General features: G+C 42.4%; 1 pseudogene; it reads right to left on the bottom strand.

Annotated features, from left to right (window-relative positions):
* LOC101591403 overlaps positions 1–12,509 on the bottom strand; it is a 57,488-nt pseudogene extending 44,979 nt beyond the window's left edge.
* Between the last annotated feature and the right edge of the window lie 1,511 nt (positions 12,510–14,020).

The raw sequence follows: 14,020 nt of genomic DNA, 5'->3' as shown, positions 1-14,020 counted from the left end.
AAGGAGAGGCCATGTGTTGCAGGACCTATGCATAAGCACATCAGGGCACCAAGTGAGGTCAGTGTCCTAGTTCCTTGGGCAGTTGTCAACTTGAGTGGAAGTTCCCAGCTTCCCTGGGTCAGCTAGGAATGCCCAGATGCATGTTTTTTTTTGATGCATTTGTTTTGCAAGTGGACCCCCAAAAAGAACAGGAGAGATTGACTTTTCGCTGCTTTTACTCGGAGAAACTTCAGTTGAATTCTGATCATTCCTTTTAGCAAGGATGGCTGGTTTTTTTTTTCCAGGGGAAGTCCAGCCTTATATTATATTGACACTGGCTTCTGGCTTGGAAAGCTCCTCTGCCTTTGGCACAGATTCTACAACCAAGACCCTTGAATTTCCTGCTGCACACATTTTAGTCCTCCAATGGAGGTCACTCGGCCTCATGACATGGAAGCATAGAAAAGACTTCCATGGGCTCCAGGCTCTCGGCCCAATTCGTCCCATCTCCCATGAAGTCTTACAGTTGGCTCTATGGGCAAATTATTCAAGGTAAATTTGGAAATTCCTTAATTTTGCATTATTTTTGCTCTTACAATCACTGACTCCTACGCTTGCAGTGGCCTCAGACAATGAAAAGTCTTTCAAGTACATTCTTGAGAAAATGCCATTCGGAACTAGATGTGTAATTCAGAAGCCCTAATGAATGTTACTCCCTCATAGCATAGATCACTGCATGCACATTAACACTGTCTGGAACCCCTGTACTAAACAAATGCAGAGAAGTTAAATCTCCCATGAGTGGCAGGACTAGGCTGTGAGGATTTTCCAATCCTAGCTAAACTACTGATCTCAGTGATCATGGAATTATGAATTATACTTGCTACAGACACAAGGCTAGAGGGCTGGATCAAGCCAATCATGTCAACACTCAACTGAGGGATGACTGCTTCTCAACTGACTGCATCTAGTGGGAATTAATGGACTGCTCTTCAATGCAGCAGTTCCACACCTGGGAATCTATCCCATAAAATGTGAAGCAGTTCAGGACTTACAAGTAAGAATGTGTATTCAGCAGTTTAGTAGCCTAAACCCAAAGAACACACTCGCATATGAGGGTTGGTGCGCCTTTGTTAAGGATCATCACGTAGCAATGTAGCGACTTATATTTTTAATGCATCATAGCTCAGATGGTTATTGAGCTGCTAAAGCCACCTGCTGGTGCTGTCTGGGAAATTAAGTTTCAGTTTCAAAAGGATAAATGCTTAGGCTAATGTCAGGCAGAGCCGAGTCCAAAGCATGACTTCAGGATGCAAGGAAAACGCTGATAAAACTGTAAAACACATGTGCTCTCAATTGAGACTTCATTTTAGCAAGAACAGACCCAACAGGTCAGGAGGCAAGTGAGCTAAGAAGCCCTAGTTCCAGTCAACTGGGTGTAACCCACACTTTCATCTCACTCAAGAACAACCCTTTCCCAACAAACACATGGGAATGTTTACCCAGAAAGGCCAGAGAAAAGCCAGGTCCAGAGCTCATGGCAGGATCCTTTGTTGACCAGGTATGCATTTGACGAGGCACAGCATGAACAAGAAAAGATTTTGCCTTCACCTACTTAGCATATACCCTGGGAGCCCAGCTTACAGTCCTGCGTCCATCTAAAGTATCTGTTAGGGGCTCACTGAGAGACTTGAGTCACAGGGTTCCTAAAAGTGGATGTGTCTAAGCCAGCCATTAGCTTGAATAAGGAACAGGGGCAGCAGATATCCTGTTACAAGACTGGACCCTCAGTCCCTGAGCCACACACTTTAGACACTAGAGTGACAAATCAGCCTTAAGCAGTTCTTCTCAGACTCTACATAGCCCCTTTCTGCAAGATATTAAATACCAGTCACCCTGCATACAACCAACAGGCCCTGGGAACTGAAACAGCACAGATCCCAGCTGAAAACTAGGAGCCATGTTTGTGTACCATGTGACTTCAACTCCACAGCCCAGCTGATTGGATACACAAGACCACCTGACAGAGGAGTGGTTTGCTCATTGGTGGGCTACTGATCCAAGAAACTGGCATAGAGGCTGGTGCTGGGGCCATGTTGGCAGTGAACTTGAATTAAGACAAAAACAAGCAAAGTCAAAACTTTAGCACAGAATAAAGCTCCAAACCCTAAGACTACAGGACTTTAGGTGCTGCATTTGTCACTGACCTGCACCAGCTCCCTCAGTGTCCCTCCTACCTGGATACTTTCAAGAAGGCACAGACATGAAGTACAGAAAAGAAAGCTCAGATACCTGGCAAGCAAATTTTGATTCTTTGCTGTGACTTGAAATTCACAGCAAGAATGTAAGCACCATCCCAAGGTAAGATGGTGCTTACTGCCAACACTCAGAGGCATGCAGCTCATAGAACTGCCAACAGTGAGAGGCATGCAGCTCACAGAACTCAGCCTTGTTTACCCACCTGCTAAATGATTCTTTGCCATGGAATCTAAGGTTTGATTCAGAGGGGATTCAGTGTACTGTGAAGGACTCAAGTGCTTATGCAACAAGGCAATGCTACTGCTTAAGTTCAGCTCCCTTTCTGGCTCAGCCTCCTTACCACACAAGGACTACCCTGTGGTTTTTGGTTCACTCCATGACTGCCATCCATGACCACCCCTGGCATAAGTACATGTAAGATCAAAGACACTATCAGGTACCTCCCTTCTTCAGGGTTCAAACTTCATTTATTTCATGTCAAACTCATGTATTTAGACATAGCAGGTAGCCGCAGGACCTGTGCAATTTCAGTGGGTGCCATGAAAGTTTAAACCCTAAAAAAAAAAAAATCAGACCCGGTTATCCATAAGTTGTCTTCCTAAGCATCCTATGTGGATTATGCATATTCACGCATATAGTTCACTTAGAAGAGCTGCCTCTTACTTGGTAGGTGAAGAAGAATGACCGGGAGTCACAGAGCCACCATGGAAACAAGTACATCACAGAGCTGGGAACCCCAGTTGGGTCCATCAGGACTGAGGCTTTCCTGTTCTGGCCTGCATCGGGACTGTGGCATCCTCTTATGAGAGGAAGACTGGAGGCTGAGGCAGGAGAGTGGTCATGGGTTCAAGTTCCCATCCTAAGCATTTACACACAGAGTTGCCCATGTATGCTGCTCCTCAATCATTTGCGTGTTCACACAGGAAGGCAGCATTAGAAAAGTACTACATGCAGAAATCTGCCTTTTATCAGAAAATTCCTACTAGGGGACACAAAAGATCTCAGGAGGTGAGAGGCAAGAGCTCTCATCACACGGAAGGCATGGATGGATCTAGGCAACAAGACCCAGTGTCTACACTGAGCTTTAGCTCATAGCTTCACCCTCAAGAACAGCTTTGTCACAGGGCATCTCATAATGCCCAGTAAAAGGTTTCTATGCACTCAAAGAAATAAAATGGCATTTATGGGCAAACTTCATAATTTCTGATGACATTTATTACAGAAAAAGCTCGTTAGATACTCAAGAGTATACTAGTGATGAGCTCTGAAACGAGTTCGGGAGCATTCCAAGGGGTGACTGGAATTCACAGGGGTCTCGGTGTTACCCTTTGTACTGGGCCCGTGGTTCGAAAAAGAATGAAGTCCCCTGCCAAAGGAAGTGGTGAGCATTTATTGGAAGAGTCAGAGCAGCTTCTGGATTATAGGGGGATCATGGGGATCCCAAATGCCTTTCCACCAAGGTCTCTCAATCTAATGCCTTATAATTAAGCAAGGTACAAGAATTGCTCATTTAGAGAACACCTCTCATGCACGGCTCTCTGAAGTTAATAATGACAAATTAGGACTCAGGTTGTCACTCCGTTCACATAGTGTTTACAGTAAACTGGAATCTTGGAAACTGGGTATTTTGCATTATAATTTCCTCAAAAGTCAAGCACATCATGGGTAGTAGCTCTGTTCCATGTTCCTAATAAAATAAGTGTGTTTGAGAGAATGAACTGTTGGGTGTTAGAGTCTCCAAGATTCCCGTTTTTCTGACCCGATCATGGAAGAGGATGATTCAGGTAGGACGAGGTCAAGCACTATTCATATTCAACTACTCAAGACTTCCTGCCTTAATGATATCCAACTATCAAATTTCTATAGCTGTCATGGGCGTCCTAGGACTCTAACAGTTTATTGAACCCTCAAATCTTGAACTGGCTGTCTCAGGTACTTTTTGCTTGTTGGGGCAAAATATCTAAAGCCCAAAATTAAGCAAAGAAAGGTTTATTAGCCAGATCTAACTGGAATTCCTGGAAAACTAATGCTTGGAAATTCTGACAAAGACATTGTATAGTAAGCAACAGCAGCCTGGGTTACAGCTCTGAAACAAAGTGTTGAAGACTTCTAGCTCCTATTTAAGAAAGTGATCTGTAGCCCTTTGTCCTCAGATAGCTATCTTAGCTGGTCACAAACTAACCTGCCATTTCCATCCACTAAGAACTCATTCAACTCAATATTTTGTGTTCATATTGCGACAGATTCAGAGTCACATGCTTCTGAAGCATTAGTGAAAGGCATTTGTTAGATACATTTGTCTTGAATTAATCCCACTGAAATACACCTTCACAGAGAAAGACCTGCAGTTCCATTTGGGCACTAGGAGTACCAATGCCATTCATCTTACAGCTCCATGGAGAATTAAAGTTGTGTCAAATCACTATCTTGTGGAAACACCACACAAATAGAGATTGTACAACTTGAGCCCACAAGTGTCAGAACCACACACATCATGGTTCTGTTCAGCAAATATCCCACACTCAGGACCCATATGTAAAGTTTGAGAAACCTTAACTCACTGGTTTCAGACATGGACTAGAATCCTGACATGGAATCTTCCATTCACAGTTCAAATTTGCCTCTGAGAGTCCCTATCACTATCAATTACCGACTCCACTCAGCTAAAGTTATAAATGAAGCCAAGATCATTAAGCCACACTAAGACTCAGGTAAAAACATTACTAATTGCAGACACAAGCTGGAGAATCACCCAGACTGGCTCAGGAAGGCCGCCATACTGGACCGTATGCCATTCAACTGCACCCGGTACAATAGGGGATGTCTTCTAAGATGGTCTCTTCAATTTCATAGAATGATATTTTAGAGTTTGTAGAAGTCACTCAAGTGATGTCATTCATCAGACATGTTTTAGAAAGACTGGCATAAAGTAAGCTTTTCTTTCTCAGAGGGCTTCATAAATACTGGAAAAACAAGATCAAAACATATCTGAATCCTGTCCAGAAGAGCTGAGACAATGACCCCAGTGACCTCTTGCTTGCTTCAACTTGATTTGCCTCCCCTCATCTGGTTCTTTAATTTAATTGGGATAGTTCCTTTAAAGGCTAAAATGTATCTACACTTGCTCCAGAGCAATTCCCATAAACTGTGGCTCAAAGTCTAGAAAAAGTATATGAGCAGGTGAGGTATGTGAAGAGTTAGTAATATTAAGCACTTTACCATAAAAGCATCTTCGTGTCTGGAAGCCTCAAGTCTATAATACATCCGTGGTGTCCTCAATCAATAAATACATTTGCTGCAGTGTCACCCTAGACCCTCCCGAGCCAGAAAGAACACTGGTTTGACCCCAGAAAGAGACCCTCACAGTATTAGAAGGTACTGGCATTGAAATGGCTTCAGACATGAATCCAGACGTTTTGGAGACTATGAACTTGGAGAAGGAACAAAAAGAAACCAGTGCCTTGCATGAAGATGAATGTCTTACAGAATGTTTTGTGGGGAACTTCAGCTACAGGATTTTATTTCCATCTAACTTATAGAGCAGCCCATAGGAGATATCAATGGCTAACTGGGGAAATTTCTAGTGACAGTTGAAAAAAGTCAACAATGTTGAAATTGGAACCCCTGTGGAGTGGCTAAAAACATCTCGTCTTATTCACTCACACTGATCTGTACTCTGTCCATTCAAAATTTACCTGCCATGTTCTTTAGTTATTTTCTCCAAGACTGATAATAGGTATATCTAGCATGCTTTGCACCCTTACAGTCAGGATTTCTCAAGCGTTCATCACAGCCACACATAGCTGAAGAACAGACAGAAGTTGAGGATGTCTGGGTCCATTTGTGGGATCACAAGTGGCCAGGCTACAGTTGACATCTCTCCAGGGAGAATGACAGTGCATTCCAAGAATTTTCTCAGTGAAATGCCATCATATGGAGAAGAAACCAATTGGATTAATAATTCCAAGAATAGTTCCATGCTGCCTGCCCTGAGTAACTGGTTCCAGTTCTGTAACTTCAGCTTCTCCCTCCTAGACCTCAGTCAGAGATTCCTAATGCGGAACTATGATCCTCCTAAGATGCTCTTCATTCTACACCTCCTGAGATCTGCAAAAGTGCTCATCACACAGATTAGCCCAACAGTGCATCGAAGCTTTAATCTTCCTACTGGTTAGGATACAGCATCTGAGACTGTGATCTCAGCCTTCACCACAATGGCCTGTATCCGTTTTACTGTCCAACTCAAGTCTCTGCCCTGTCTAACCTTATCACAGGCCCAGCTGTTCACTGTGATTCTCTCATGAATTCTGATCTACTTAGATACTCTGATCTATGCAAGAGTGATGAATCCAGACTAACTGCTCAGATGACCAACCAGACTCAGTACACGGACTCTCAGCAGCTGACAAGGGCACTCGTGCAGAGTCCGACTAGTACAGCCTGGGTTTCATTTGGCAAGGGCAGTGCAGCCCTGCCCCGCAGTGCAGGCTTCACTCTGGCCATATCCTGCAGACCACCCCCTCAAACTTTATCAGATGATGTAGGCAAGGTAGGTCATCTTGGCTCCTGCTGTGCCTGCAAATGCTGAGATTATAAATTTAACCTGCCTCTCACTCTGTTGTTATCTCATTTCCTAGCAAGGCTTCTTTCTAGCCAAGTGTTTTATAGGAACTACAGCAGCATAACTCAAAAACCACCTTTGAAAAGAATTCCCCCCACTCCCTGATCCTGGGCAAGAAGACCTTCAGCTATATCAATGGCTTGACAAGTAACAGCCTAGTGTAATCTTGATTCCTTGAAATCATTTTCATTCTCCAAGTTCAAATATTCTTTACCAGACCCATTTGTTATCTCCAGTTTCTGGGCTATACACATGTGAGAAGGAGACCCACTGCTCACCTTTCACCAAGAGAATCCTTTGACCTTTCCCAAGTATAGGTGAATTTAAAACCTTCAGACATAAAACTTGGGAATTTCTCTCCCCATTGTCTGACATACTCTGAGTCAAAGGGAGAAGAGAAGAGGGATTAATTTGTATTCAGGTATCTATCACAGAAAGCCAAAGATCATGGACAGGAGACGAGACACAACCTCATAGAGGATACTAAAATCATTCAGGACTCAGTGGTACAGGACCCAAGTTTTCAGTAAATTCTGACTCTAGTCATTCCAGACTCTTACAGCTTCCTTAAATGGTCATCTCCAAAAAGCGTGCAATGTAAAACACCCAACGCAAGCCTCACTCCTATAAAAGGCAAGAAAGATGATATTTCAAGACCATGTGAAGACTCCAGGTGCACGTAGGTCTAGCTAAACTTGTGTTCCTGCAGCCTTCACCTACTGTGCGTGAAGTGAGTCTGCAACACAGTATAAGGTCCTGTACATCCTGGAAAAACCCAGATGATCCTTGTACTGCATTTACAACTAGGATGAATAAGGCACACCCAACTAAGCTGAATTGCAGTGCTGCTGGGTGTGGAAGGTCAAGAAGATGATGCACATCAATAAAATAAAGAGACTGGAGAGGTGCACCTGTGAAGGAGGTGCTGGTTTTTCTGGAGACCTTGTCATTCTGGATTTCTGGATATGCACTCTGGGTTTCACATCTTAAGAGGAGCTCTGGACCTTTCTGCCATTGAGGATGGCTGTGGTACTTCTAGGGAGATCTCTATTCCTTATTGTGAGCATCGCTACCTGGATCCACTGCAGATCCCTAAGCCTGCTAGCACAGACCGTGATACTGCTAGCACAGATTTTCTATCTCTACCACTGACCTTTAGGGCTGTCCCTTAGATCCGTGGAGCAGATTTGTATGAGGCAGGGTTATGGGAAACGGGTCTTTAGCTGGACTCATGCAGGACACTGATCTGTAATCCAGAGCATCAGTTTGATCCTTACATCTTTATTGTGTGGACACACTCCCTGCAGTCTTTGTATATGACTTAGGAGACTGTTATATTCTTGTAAATTATGACATATGATTAGAACTGGGTGTTATGCCCTCCCTGCCTGGCTGTAACCCTGTAGGTTTAGATTTATAACAGACTTCATCATGAAATAAGTATAATCTAAGAAAAATAAGAAGGAGCAGAATCAGCTCTCTTCATGCCTCAGTTTTCAAATGCATTTCTTTCCTTAGGAATTTCCAACTTAGTTGCCTCAATTCAATTCCAAAGGAGTTCTACATTTGGATCTCCTTAGGGAGAGAGATGGGTACAGCTTTTATTAGCCAAGGAAATCTCATTCAGTATGCCTCCGGCTTCCAATGGAGCAAACGGAGCAAAAAAATTGGAACAACATAGAAAATTTCTGGCTACTCTAGCTCTTCCTGTGGGTATAGGGCTCCCCATGGAGCCACAAGTCCTGGAAAAGTGAGAACTCATACAAAGCAGCATAACGAACTTCAGACAAAGGCGCAGGTGTTTCCATGTTTCTTCCATTTGATGCCCAGTATGCTTCCCACATGAACTCACCATGATAGCCCCATAAGTGTATAGCTCCAGAATTCATTTCTTGGGGAACTGTATGCAGTATAAAAGTCATAGTTTCTATAAATATGCTAAAATTCTTCCTAATAGTCTCAAAGAAAAATAACCATCAGTTTGTTATTAAGGGCCCAGAGTGAAAATGTCACACACTAATTTGAATTGACAGGGTGACTTGTAGGTCACAGAACTGCATTTCATTGACAGGCACTATAATCCTACCTGTGGGGGATGACATCCATAGCTTGAGTTTTGTAGAGACTCATGGTGTTACCCTTTTATCTTAAGGTACATTCTACGTGGGCCACCTGTAGGTTCTCCCTCTCCCTTGCTAACTCCTTCCAGTTATTAAAAAAATCTTCAGAGTGAGAAGTCACACATCTCATTATTTGCAGACATGGGATGTCCATGCTGTAACCTCAGTATGTTTTAGATTCAGGTAAAATATTCCTGGGATTCCAGCTCATTACCAGATCTACATTCTAATACCTGCCCAGCTATGACTCAGGAATTTAATAAAAATCATGTCCCAAATTGGGAGAAATCGTGCTACAAAATTTTTCTTGTTTAATTTCATCTGTGACCCATTGGTTACTGAGTAGGGTGTCATTTAACTTCCATGTATTTAAGGTTTTTTTCTGGTTTCTTTTGTCATTTATTTCCAGTTTCATTGCACTGTGGTCAGATAATATGCATGGGATAATTTCTGTTTTCTTGCATATACTTAAGCATGACCTATGGTCCAGTATGTGGTCTATTTTAGAACATGACCCATGTGTAGCTGAGAAAAATGTGTATTCAGCTGTGTTTGGGTGGAACAGTCGGTATATGTCCACCAAGTCCATTTGTTTCAAGTTCTGGTTCAGTTCTGTTATTTCTTTGCTAAGTTTTTGTCTGGTTGACCTATCTTTTGGAGATAAGTGGTTGTTAAGGTCTCCTGTTAAAATTGTGGTATTGTATATTAGATTTTCCATGTCCATTAAGATTTGCTTTATATAGTTGGGTGCTCTTGTGTTTGGTGCATACATATTTATGAGTGTTACCTCTTCCTCTTGAATTTTTCCCCTAACCAGTATATAGTGGCCTTCTTTATTTCGCTTGATCATTGTTGGTTTGAAGTTGAGACTGTCTGAGAATAAGATTGCTACCCCTGCTTTTTTCTGAGTTGCTGGGGCATGGAGTATTGTTCCACCCTTTGACTTTCAGCCTATGAATGTCTTTATGAGTTAAATGTGTTTCTTTTATATGACATATTGTTGGAATTTGTTTCCTAATGCACTGTGCCAGTCTATTTCTCTTAATTGTTGAATTGAGTCCATTTACATTGATGGTTAGAATTGAGATGTATTGAGTTATGGTTGACATGTTATTTACCCGTTGTCATTTACTCCTTTTTCTCCTGTGTTAATTTGCTTGCCCTATTTAGTTGGTTGCTTCTGATCTCATTCATGGAGCTCTGATCATTTCCGTCCCTCTCTAGAACATCTTTCAGTATCCTGTGTAGAGTTGGCTGTCATCATGAAATTTTTTAGCTGTTCTTTGTCATGGAAGTATTTCACTTCTCCATCAAACATGAAAGAGAGTTTTGCAGGGTATAGTAGTCTGGGCTGGAATTTGTTTTCATAGAGGACTTGAAGTACTCTGCTCCATGCTCGTCTTGCCTTTTCCTCTGAATGTGATCTGCTTCTTTTCTCTAGCGGCTTTCAGTATATTATTCTTGTGCTGAATTTCTGGGATCTTGACTATTATATGTCTCAGTGTGTTTTTCATTGGGTTGCAGTTACTTGGCATTCTGTATGTTTCGGTTACCTGAATGTCAGATTGTTTTCTCATATTTGGGAAGTTTTCTGCTATTACTTCTTCCCATATTTTTTTAGTGTCATTTGTATTGACTCCTTCTTTCTCATTGATACCTATTAGTCTCACAATGTTCATCTTTGCATCATCTTGCAGGTGATGGATTATTCTTTCCTATATTCTTTTTTATAAGAGATCCTTACTTACCTTTTCACTAGCTGCACCAGCATCTTCAAGATCTGAAACTCTGTCTTCACTTTCACTTAATCGGTTTTGCAAGCTTGTGATTGAGATTTTAATTTCCTCTATATCTCTGATTCTGCTTCATGCTATTTCTTTCCTGCATTGCTCATTCAAGGAATCTGTCATTTTTCTAATCTCTATTTTTTTTATCGATGTCTTCTTTAGAAGCACTTATCAATTCTTTTACTGCAGTGTTTTTTTCAGGTTGGGTTTCCTCCCTATGTGTCTGTAGTTGCTTCTTATGTCAGATGCTATGAGCTCTGAGAATTCTGTATTTATTTCAGAAAAGAATTGCAGTCTGAGTTCCTCTATAACTTTCTACTGTTGCTTATTTACTATTGACACTATTAATTCATGCATTTGAGCCGAGCTAATGTCCTCCTCACTTGTTCTGAGTGGGCATTGGATTTCCTCCATATGTGTCTGCATTTGATTCTTTACTGCAGATGTTATTAATTCAGGGTTTTTTATTTCCAATCTGAGTTCCTCTATACCTTTCTGCAGCTGGTTTTTTTTTTTTAATTTCAGAAGCCATTGATTCATTGCTTTCAGCTGTGTGATTCCCTATTTGTTCTGTGTTAGTGTCCTCTGCACTTGTAATGGGTGGGGTCCGGTTCTGAGGTTGCATTTTGTTTCTTCTCGTCATTTTGTGTAGCACTGCCTTCTGACCTTTGTTGCAGATCTTCGTTGTAGTTCTAACCTTAGCACGTACTAAAGTTCAGGTGCAGATCAGGCCTGCTCTAGGACTGGGTCTGGGGGTTCCCGGAACATGGCAGAAATTCCTACTTGGTGGGTGGTGTGGGGGAGGTGCTGCGGAGTCGTGGGGGGCATCTCAAGGGGGTGGAAGAGGGTCTCACCCACGCTGCGCCTGGGCTGTTACCAGTAGTAGGTCCCACCGGCGCAGGGTAGCAGGAAGCTCTCCCACATACTCTCTAGTGGTGTTTATAAATAGGATATCATGTGTGCATCTTGTACAGCTAATAACCACTAGGAAGAGATTATGCAATGTGATAATTGTTGAAACTGTCCTACCAATTTAATTTGAAACTGTCTCATTGCTATTTGTCTCTCAAATTATTGGGAAAAAGAAACATTTAGTAAACCAATGACATAGAAATGTTTTATTTTCATATTCATCAAGTATCTGCCGGTGATGAAAATAAGCATGTGAAAATATTCTGTAAATCCTATGGCACACAAATCCTAGATATGTTACAGATGATTTTTTTTGAATTGAACTCAGGCCTTTTCACTTGCCAAGGAAGTGCTTATTACACTGAGCCATTTCCCTAGCCCCTACAGATGATTCTTTTATGCTAACCCTCCTGGGAAATATTTGTTGCTATTGGTGGCAGGTAGTGCCACCAATAATGTAGTCTGGTATACTTGATGGCAGGGCAGTCTCTTGAGTTTTATGAGCGGCACAAAGAAACACCCATTGTTAGTTGCTGTCATTTGTGTACAGGTATATGGATGGCATTCATTCTGAAGTTTAACAGCAAGTCCATTTAGCACAAGGCAAAACTGCCTGAGGTGCTCATACTTCCACACACCTTCATCCTGGCCTTCAGGCGGTTTGAGGATTCTGTCGCTATTGGAGCAATCTGCCCTTATGTTCTGTTGTATATACTGGCCATCAGCACGTGTACTGTCCATTTCATCAAATGATTCATCAGGCCAATTAGAGAAATCCTGCACCTTCTTTCCATTCCTGTTATGCCTCAGCACTGCTGTACCCTCTGTCATGACCACAGTGCCAGAGTAGAGGATGATACACTTTGCACAATAGCTCTTACCAGAGATCCAAGCATATTTGCAGAACATTCTATCCCCATTTCTTTCTTTCTTTTTTTTTTCTTCTGTACTATAGGGAAGGGTCTACAGTGTGGTCAGGGTCTCACTACTAGATCAGCCTCATAGTGATCTGCCACTTACAGCCTCCTAAGTGCTGGGATTACAGGCGCTTGCCACCATGCCCAGTCTCAATTGCCGTTTCAGCATGTCCTGGGGATGGGGCCGGCACAACAAGCCCGGGGATAAAATCCCCAGTCCCTGTTCCCGCTTGAAGGCACTTTAATCTGCTGAGCTATTTGGCCAGCTCTCTATCCCAGTTTTCAGGAATGCAAAGAAGTGTGAGAAGGGAATCCCTATGGAGTGGCTAGAATACTTCAGCTTATGGAGTGTTCTCACACTACTCCTCTGTGCATCCATTAAAAACTTGCTCAAAATATTCTTTGATTCCTGATTTTGTCCCAGAGTGACAGTAAGAAGGTCTAACATGATGTTGATGTTTAATTACAGGAAGGATTACCTGGATCCCAAGAAATTGACATACCCAGGAGACAAGGACATATGTGATTAAATGCCTGGAGAATCTGCAGTACATCTGTCCATTCAGACACTGTGCTATGTCCTTGGGAAGGTGCCTCTGAGAATGAACTTGGTTTTCACCTACTGGTTGGTAATTGTTGTTCTAAAGTTTTGATAAGAGTAAATGAAAGAGATTGTCCACCACCCCTTGTTTGATAAACTTCACCTCCTATTAGTGTGTTACCTCTCTCCCCATCAGAGTAGGTACTGGATGACTCAACACATATGTCTCATACATAGCTCTTGCCTTTTCCTTGGCAGTGGACAGCACAGTGGCATGGGCACCTATGGCTGCACAATTGTTTTGCACTGCACGTTAGAGGCAGGCTCATGATCTGCCCAGGTTTGCCCTGCACAGAAGGATCATCTGTGTGGGATATAGATGAGTGAAACCAATCAAGGTGCAAGAAATATCATCACAATTCCCAGCATACTCAGAGTATCATATCCTACACACACAGGGCAAGGCCTGCTCCTGACAATGTTCCCATTCCTGCTGGGATCCCACTGACCCCAGCTCAAACTCAAGTCTCCTTTCCCATGGGCAACACATCCTTGCTATTGACTATTGCCACCACTGGGGTGCAAAGCTCTATAACAGATGAGGGAAGAGAACAGGGAAGGCCATAGAGCGTTTACAGTTTCTATGATGTTTCTCAACTATTGTAAAATATTTTCCTTCCTGTTGATCGTGAGTTTCTTGACCAATGGTTCTTTCACAGGACATATTATAAATTGAGTCACTGCAATACCACATGCACCCCAAAACCTGGCTAGAATGAAGTTCCTGGCACCTTTTCCTTGAAGTTATTGTCATCTCACAGATCCTGTATGTATTGAAATGGCTTCTTTAAGGCATCTTTGAAATTTCTTAGCTAGAACCTCAA

The sequence above is a fragment of the Octodon degus genome, unplaced genomic scaffold (assembly GCF_000260255.1).
Source record: "Octodon degus isolate 3935 unplaced genomic scaffold, OctDeg1.0 scaffold00076, whole genome shotgun sequence".
NCBI lineage: Eukaryota > Metazoa > Chordata > Mammalia > Rodentia > Octodontidae > Octodon > Octodon degus.
The sequence above is the reverse complement of the archived record's forward strand: the minus strand, read 5'-3'. Positions and strand labels throughout refer to the sequence as shown.